The sequence below is a fragment of the Sinocyclocheilus rhinocerous genome, unplaced genomic scaffold (assembly GCF_001515625.1).
Source record: "Sinocyclocheilus rhinocerous isolate Xijiao unplaced genomic scaffold, SAMN03320098_v1.1 scaffold153, whole genome shotgun sequence".
In the NCBI taxonomy this organism is placed as follows: domain Eukaryota; kingdom Metazoa; phylum Chordata; class Actinopteri; order Cypriniformes; family Cyprinidae; genus Sinocyclocheilus; species Sinocyclocheilus rhinocerous.
Genome location: NW_015660878.1, coordinates 4,574,900 through 4,581,482, shown reverse-complemented (window position 1 = coordinate 4,581,482; position 6,583 = coordinate 4,574,900). Strand labels below are relative to the sequence as shown.

Below are 6,583 nucleotides of genomic sequence, written 5' to 3'. Positions count from 1 at the left end.
ATGCCAGAATCAGTCAATATGATTTTGTCTTTCTGACCTAGACTTGGCTTGGCCGATGAGCTGGATTTCCAAAACTGAAATTCTCATGGTAGGAATATGTGATTTTGATGGATGTACATGGTCTGTTTCCCTTGAGGGAATGAAAAAGAAAGGACAAAAATGCTCTCTTTTTGGACTGACTATGAAGAGTCAATCTGCAGTTCATCTTGGTGTCACATCACTTCCCATCACTTCCCATCTAACTAAAGCTCCTCATGACCGAGTTAGCAGACAACACCTGTGGTCTCCATTCAAAACATCAGCAAGCCAGAGTGATAGTTTGCAAAATGTCTGTCGGATACATTTTTCTTCAATAATACAGGTCGAACAGTACAGTCAGCATCAGCTACCAAAACAGATCCACGAAATCCAAGATGGTCCATGATTACAAACTTTTAAAACCTGACAAATATAGAAAAACAAACAAACAGCTGCTTCCAAATGCCTGAGGCAATGTCTGGGATTCAAAATTGAATTTAAATCTGGAAATAAATAAAAGGTTTTTGCATCTTGAAAAATTCCAAAACAAAGAAATGTTATGAACCACAATAACAGCGGTCAGTTTGTACAGTTGGTCAAAGGTTTTTGCTTCCAAACTTAAGATCCTATTCTCCCAGATCATCTCAAATCATACAGGAGAACAAAACCATCAGGATTTTTCCAAGGACTTTGAAAAAAAGGGACAAACCAATACTAAGACATAAAATTCATGCAGACCTTCAAATCACCTGCCAGCCAAAGATGAAATTATAGCCTGAGCCAAAGCATTTATCATCTTTAACGTTCAAAGTCTTTGTTCCAAAACCTAGCATTTCCTTGAATCAAAGTAAAGTAAAGAGGTAGGCAGGGGTTAAATGAAAAAGCAGCTCTTGTTCAAGCTCCCCCCATTATCAGCCCTTCACCCACCTCAGTTGCACTTGAATCTTTTTGCCACGCGCTCGCGGTTCTTCCCTGCCAACTTTTTAGTGTGTTCCTCCTCCTCTCTTTCTCCTCGCCTCAAACCTGTCAAATCCTATAAGCGAAAACATATTGAATGCACACTATTTTCTTTCTTTCTTTTTTCCCCGTTTTTCACGGGACTGATGGATTTTCAATCTACGAAACATTTGTCTGCATGACATCACCCATGGGTTTTAACTGCATTATTTCACCAAATACTGTACTAAGGAGAGAAACACTTTAATTACCTTCATAATTCACTTTGGAAAATGTTCCTCAGACATCCCCTTTCTCTTTAGTTTAGCTAGTTATTACTACAGGAGCAAAAAAAACATCCTTGCTTGTCACAATGGCATGCATTTAATGAACTGTCTCATAACAGATTGTGATTACAAAACACTGTGGTGGATGAGATTCCTGGATGCTGACCTTGATAAAACTGCTGTGCATGGTCATCAAATTCTGCATGTCACATTTCCTTCTCAAGTGGTTAAGCAGATCAAACTCTACTAACATGCATTAACTTTACACTAATTGAGCTTTTATTTGAGCAGTTGGATTACCACACATAGAGTACATTACTGTTTAAAAGTTTGGGGTTAGTAAGATTTTTTTATTTAATTTTTTCGTTTGGCAAGGCGGCAATAAATTGCAAAAATTTTACTCTTACAAAAGATTTCTACTTAAAATAATGCTGTTCTTTTGAATTTTCTATTAATCAGAAAATCTTAAAAAATGGTTTCCACAAAAAAAAAAATGTTTCCAATTGTTTCCAACGGTGATAATAAGAAATGTTTCTTGAGCACCAAATCAGCATATTAGAAAGATTTCTCAAGGATCATGCGACACTGAAGACAAAGGCTGCTGAAAATTCAGCTATGAATGAGTTGTTGTACCTTCAAACACCACAGAAATACATTTGGTACAAGCAAATTATTCTCACAAAAAGGGATTCGTTTAATTTTAAAGGAAGCAAGTGGGAGATTTTAAGGCGCGTTACACTGTGCCAAAGGTCTCTCGGCTACAGAAATCAACAGTTCTGGTGAATAATTACTGGTGGATGTGGGGATGACATAACACACAGAAGACTCAAGGTAAGCACGTCTTACCTCGGCGTGTGTGGAGGGTTATTAAAAGGAAGAGATGTGATAGGCCTGAAAGACCCAGATAGAGCCAAGCGACGCCCCCTGATGACAGACAGCCACACGTTCTTTAGAGTACCGTTGTCCCAGGACATCTTGAGCAGCATGGGCAGATGAGGCCACTTGAAGAGACGTAAAGTGAAAACATAAACACAAAAGTTAATAAGCCTGGATAAGGGCTGCTAATCTTACATTTAAAAGGTAACGAGTGACTAATGGAGCTGATTAAAGGGATAGTTCACCCAAAAATGAAAATTTTATATGTTTATCTGCTTACCCCCAGGGCATCCAAGATGATACGACTGATAGACTGCAACGGTTTGTGTTAAAAATCATCATATGTGTTCTACTGAAGAAACAAAGTCACCTACATCTTGGATGCCCTGGGGGTAAGCAGATAAACATCAAATTTTCATTTTTGGGTGAACTATCCCTTTAAGGTGTGTTAGATGACCGCAAATGTGATCTAAATAAAAAAAACAGGGGAAATTAGCATTTTTGAGCACAAATGAGCACAATTAAACATACGATATCCAGTGGTGTTAATGTTATCTTAAACTAAAACAATTCAAATGGGGGGCATAGAGGAGAAACAATAATGTACAGTATGTGGAAAATAATGTTTTTTTTTTACTTTAAACCGCATAAACACATTTCATTACACCAAATACACAAAATAATGTTCTTTTTAGCAGCATCATATGACCCCTTTAATTAAAATAAAGTTGAAATAAAATATTATACAATACACTTACATTTAAAAAACTTAAATGAAAATGTTACTTGAAATGTTACTGGCAACCAACTGAAATAAAACAAGTTGAAATTAAAGTACAAAAATTACTAAAACTAAATCGGAAATAAAAAATATATTAAAGGTAAAAAAAAAATACAAATAAAATATACATATTACATAAAATATAGTAAATATAAAAATACCAATTATAAAAAAATTTAATAAAAGCTAATTAAAAATAATAAAACACTATAATAATATGTAAATGATGCTTAAATAATATTGACAATATTGTCCAATAACAAGAAACAAAACAAAAACTCTAATTTCAGCAAATAACAGATAAGGTATTGATATACTTCTAGAAGTCTTGTTAAAACACTCTCATTATATGAAGACTCCAGTTAAATCAGTGTCTGAAAAAAAGATCCATTTTATTTCAAATGAAGCTGGCCACCACATCAAGGCCACAGATTTGTGTAACCAGCAGAAGAAAAAAAAACTGAGTGCAACATTTATATTCATGTGTCTGTGCACACAAAACAGAGCATTGAAAATGCATTGTTGGTGTCACTCTCAATAGAGGTGGATGCATCTAGTCATTTATGAGCGTGCTTTCAGCTACAGACCACATTTACTCAGAGGGACTTATTGGACCTCTTCATCTATACCCAGGTGGGCTGGGTAAGGAGAGACATTTCATCACTTTAAAAGAGGAGAGGGGGGCAAATTTTATCAGCAGATCTGAGATCCAATGACAAGCAGTGAAGCGAGGCGACTTGGGTCCTGGTAAAGCACTCCACACAGACCTGATACTCCCTGTGGCTTCGCTCTCCATGTGTGGTCCCTCTCTGTTTCTCTCAGGGCCTGTGTGCCTCCATGCACATGGACAATATGACAACACTGACGGCACAAGATGAGCCAAGACAAGAAAAACAATCAAGCCAGGGCTGTGAACTCGACTGTGAGAGCTTGATTTTCACTGCGCTCCACTCCCTATCTGAAAGCGGCCCACAAACAAGCATATACACAGGATCTTCTCTTTTTTTCCACACTCGGCTTGGTAACGTAGCTTAATGGAGTGATGGTAAAGATCCAGATAAAACATGCCCCCCCTTCTTTTACGTCCTCCATATGCTTTGATTTCACTGCTCTGAAAGGAGGGAAAATGATTCATGCTGTTGGCGTGTGCAAAAATTTAAGGGGGTCTGAATACTTTCCGTACCCACTGTATATCCTTCGACATTTTTCTTTACAAATCCTTGTTTTGTACTTCTAATTCGTGACAGGTGTTTTATTTTGTTCTCTCATCTGCACTTCCACGTTTGTCACTTCTCACCGGAGCTTACGCTACACCTACGTCAGGGTTCCCCTAATCTTGCCCTGGAGGGCCAATGCACTGCAGAGCTTAGCTCCAACCCTGATCAAACTCACCTACCTGTGATTTTGCAGAAACGTGGATCTCGTGGGCCAGATTTGAGGATCCCTGTCCTACGTCATCTGATGGAACGCCACTCTCTCGTGAACGCGTGTACGACAGTTAGTGGAAGCTAGGTTTATAAAGTTTTAAATATGGATATTTTTCTTACACAAACGCATTGATTCGCTTCAGAAGGCCTTTATTAACCCCCAGTGTGGAGCAGTGGCGGCTCGTCGGGGGACGCAGGGGAGGCATAGCTTCCCCATAATTTTGAGGTGAAAATGGAAGGAAGACGATTTAATGTTAATAAAATTCACAATTCATTTCAGTTCATGTCTCAGAATGTGTATTTTTTGTTTGTAAGTTCACAGTTGTAATACCATAACGTGCAAGCGCCGCTTTTCTATCGCGAATGTGCCGAATCTGCTGATGTAATTACAACCGCTAATGATAGCGAAGGGGAGAGGGAGGCCGGGGGAGAACGGAGCTCTCGTGCCTCCGTTGGTAAAAAAAATTAGCCAATCACCATCGAGTGTTCACTTTCAGCACCTCCAGAGGATTCGACCTCCGGAGGGCGCAGCCTTCTAAATGAGACACAGCTAATGTGCCAAGTATGATGAGTAGCGATATTGAATATTTGATCGCCAACAGATTTACCAAGCTGTCATTCAAACAGTATATATTCAAATTTAGGGAAAACAGCCTAAGCTGGATATAGGCTACAGCAGTCGGCTTAATTAAATGGCGCAAGAGGCAGCTCTCTTTTAACACAGACTTTTAAAAAGGGATGGATGTTAAGCAAATTATAATAATAATAATCGGCAGGGATCCCAGACCAATACAATTAGTGTGCCTCCTCTATTTTAACACCCACGAGCCGCCACTGGTGTGGAGCACTTTTATGATGGATTGATGAACTTTAGTTTGCTTCAAAATCTCGACCCCCATTCACTGCCATTATAAAGCTTGGAAGAGCCAGGACATTTTCAATATAACTCAGATTGTATTCGTCTGAAAGAAGAAAGTCACATACACCTAGAATATGTTGAGGGTGAGTAAATCATGGGGTAATTTTCATTTTTGGGTGAACTATCCCTTTACGTGTGCAAGTACGGTACATCTTTTTTTTAGCTTTCTTGAGACCTCAACACCCTATTTTCCTGTTAATTGACATAAAAATATTTGAGCATATTTATAAAAAGGATATACAGTCTTGTGACGCAACTAAAGTCAAAAATGTATTCTTATCACATTAAAACTTTTAAGTTTATAAGTATAATATATTATAAACAATATGCTGCGCAATGTATGACTGACAGTAAACTGACGCCTCTTTCTATTTGATGTACTGACACAAAGGACAAATTGTTTGCAACAGGTGCTTTGGCACGTTCATTGTTGACAGCGCCTACATGTCACAACAAGCAACAACAGTGATGTCTGGTGTAGACATGGTGTTTGAGCCCTACATTCCTGCAAAATTTTTTACAAATATATATATATATTCATTTATAAATTATTGTATGTAACTTATATAATATATCTAATTGCAACCCATATTTATTGGAAATTAATTGCACTAAAAATTACTTATTACACTTACTATTTAAATAATATTAATATTATTTCATTGCAAAGTGCACATAATAATAATTCTTTATATTACTTATTTAAATAAATTCCCCCCCAAAAAACTAACATGAATGAGAAACAATATTCCTATATTTAAGAACATTATTCTTATTTCTATAATCTATTTCAGAGTGTGAGTTGCAGTTGTATGTAATTTTAACTCATATTTACTGAAAGCTAATTAGACTAAATATGGCTTTACAATTATTACAATTACTAATTAAATCATATTTAATAGTATTTTTAATTGTAAAGTGCACATATAATAATAAGTTAGATTATTATATAAATTATTTATTGCAAAATCTCCCTCTCCAAAAAAAGTTGTATAAATGAGACTTTTTTTCTCTATTGTTACTATAATGTATTTCAGAGTGTGAGCTATATTTAGTGAAAATAGGCATTATTTGATTGCACTGTGATGTTACAGTGTGTCTCTGAGGGTTAAAAATTGATTGAGATATTACAGAACTTTTAAATGTTCTTAAATCAGTGGCATTTGCATGCCAAACTATGACACAGGAAAACAGACACACAAGGACATTCACACACACACACAGACACACACACACACACACACACACGTCTGGTTTGCTATCCTTGTGGGGACTCTCCGTAGGCGTAATGGTTTTTCTACTGTACAGACCATATATTCTATTGCCCTACACCAACCCT

General features: G+C 36.9%; 1 long non-coding RNA gene across 1 annotated transcript in view; it reads right to left on the bottom strand.

Moving 5' to 3' along the window:
- Positions 1–2,093: 2,093 nt before the first annotated feature.
- The window catches only part of LOC107725546 (uncharacterized), a 7,197-nt gene continuing 2,707 nt past the window's right edge, over positions 2,094–6,583 (bottom strand). The window contains exon 4 of the long non-coding RNA XR_001638128.1: positions 2,094–2,242. This is a non-coding gene — a long non-coding RNA (uncharacterized LOC107725546). The remainder of the gene's footprint in view (positions 2,243–6,583) is intronic.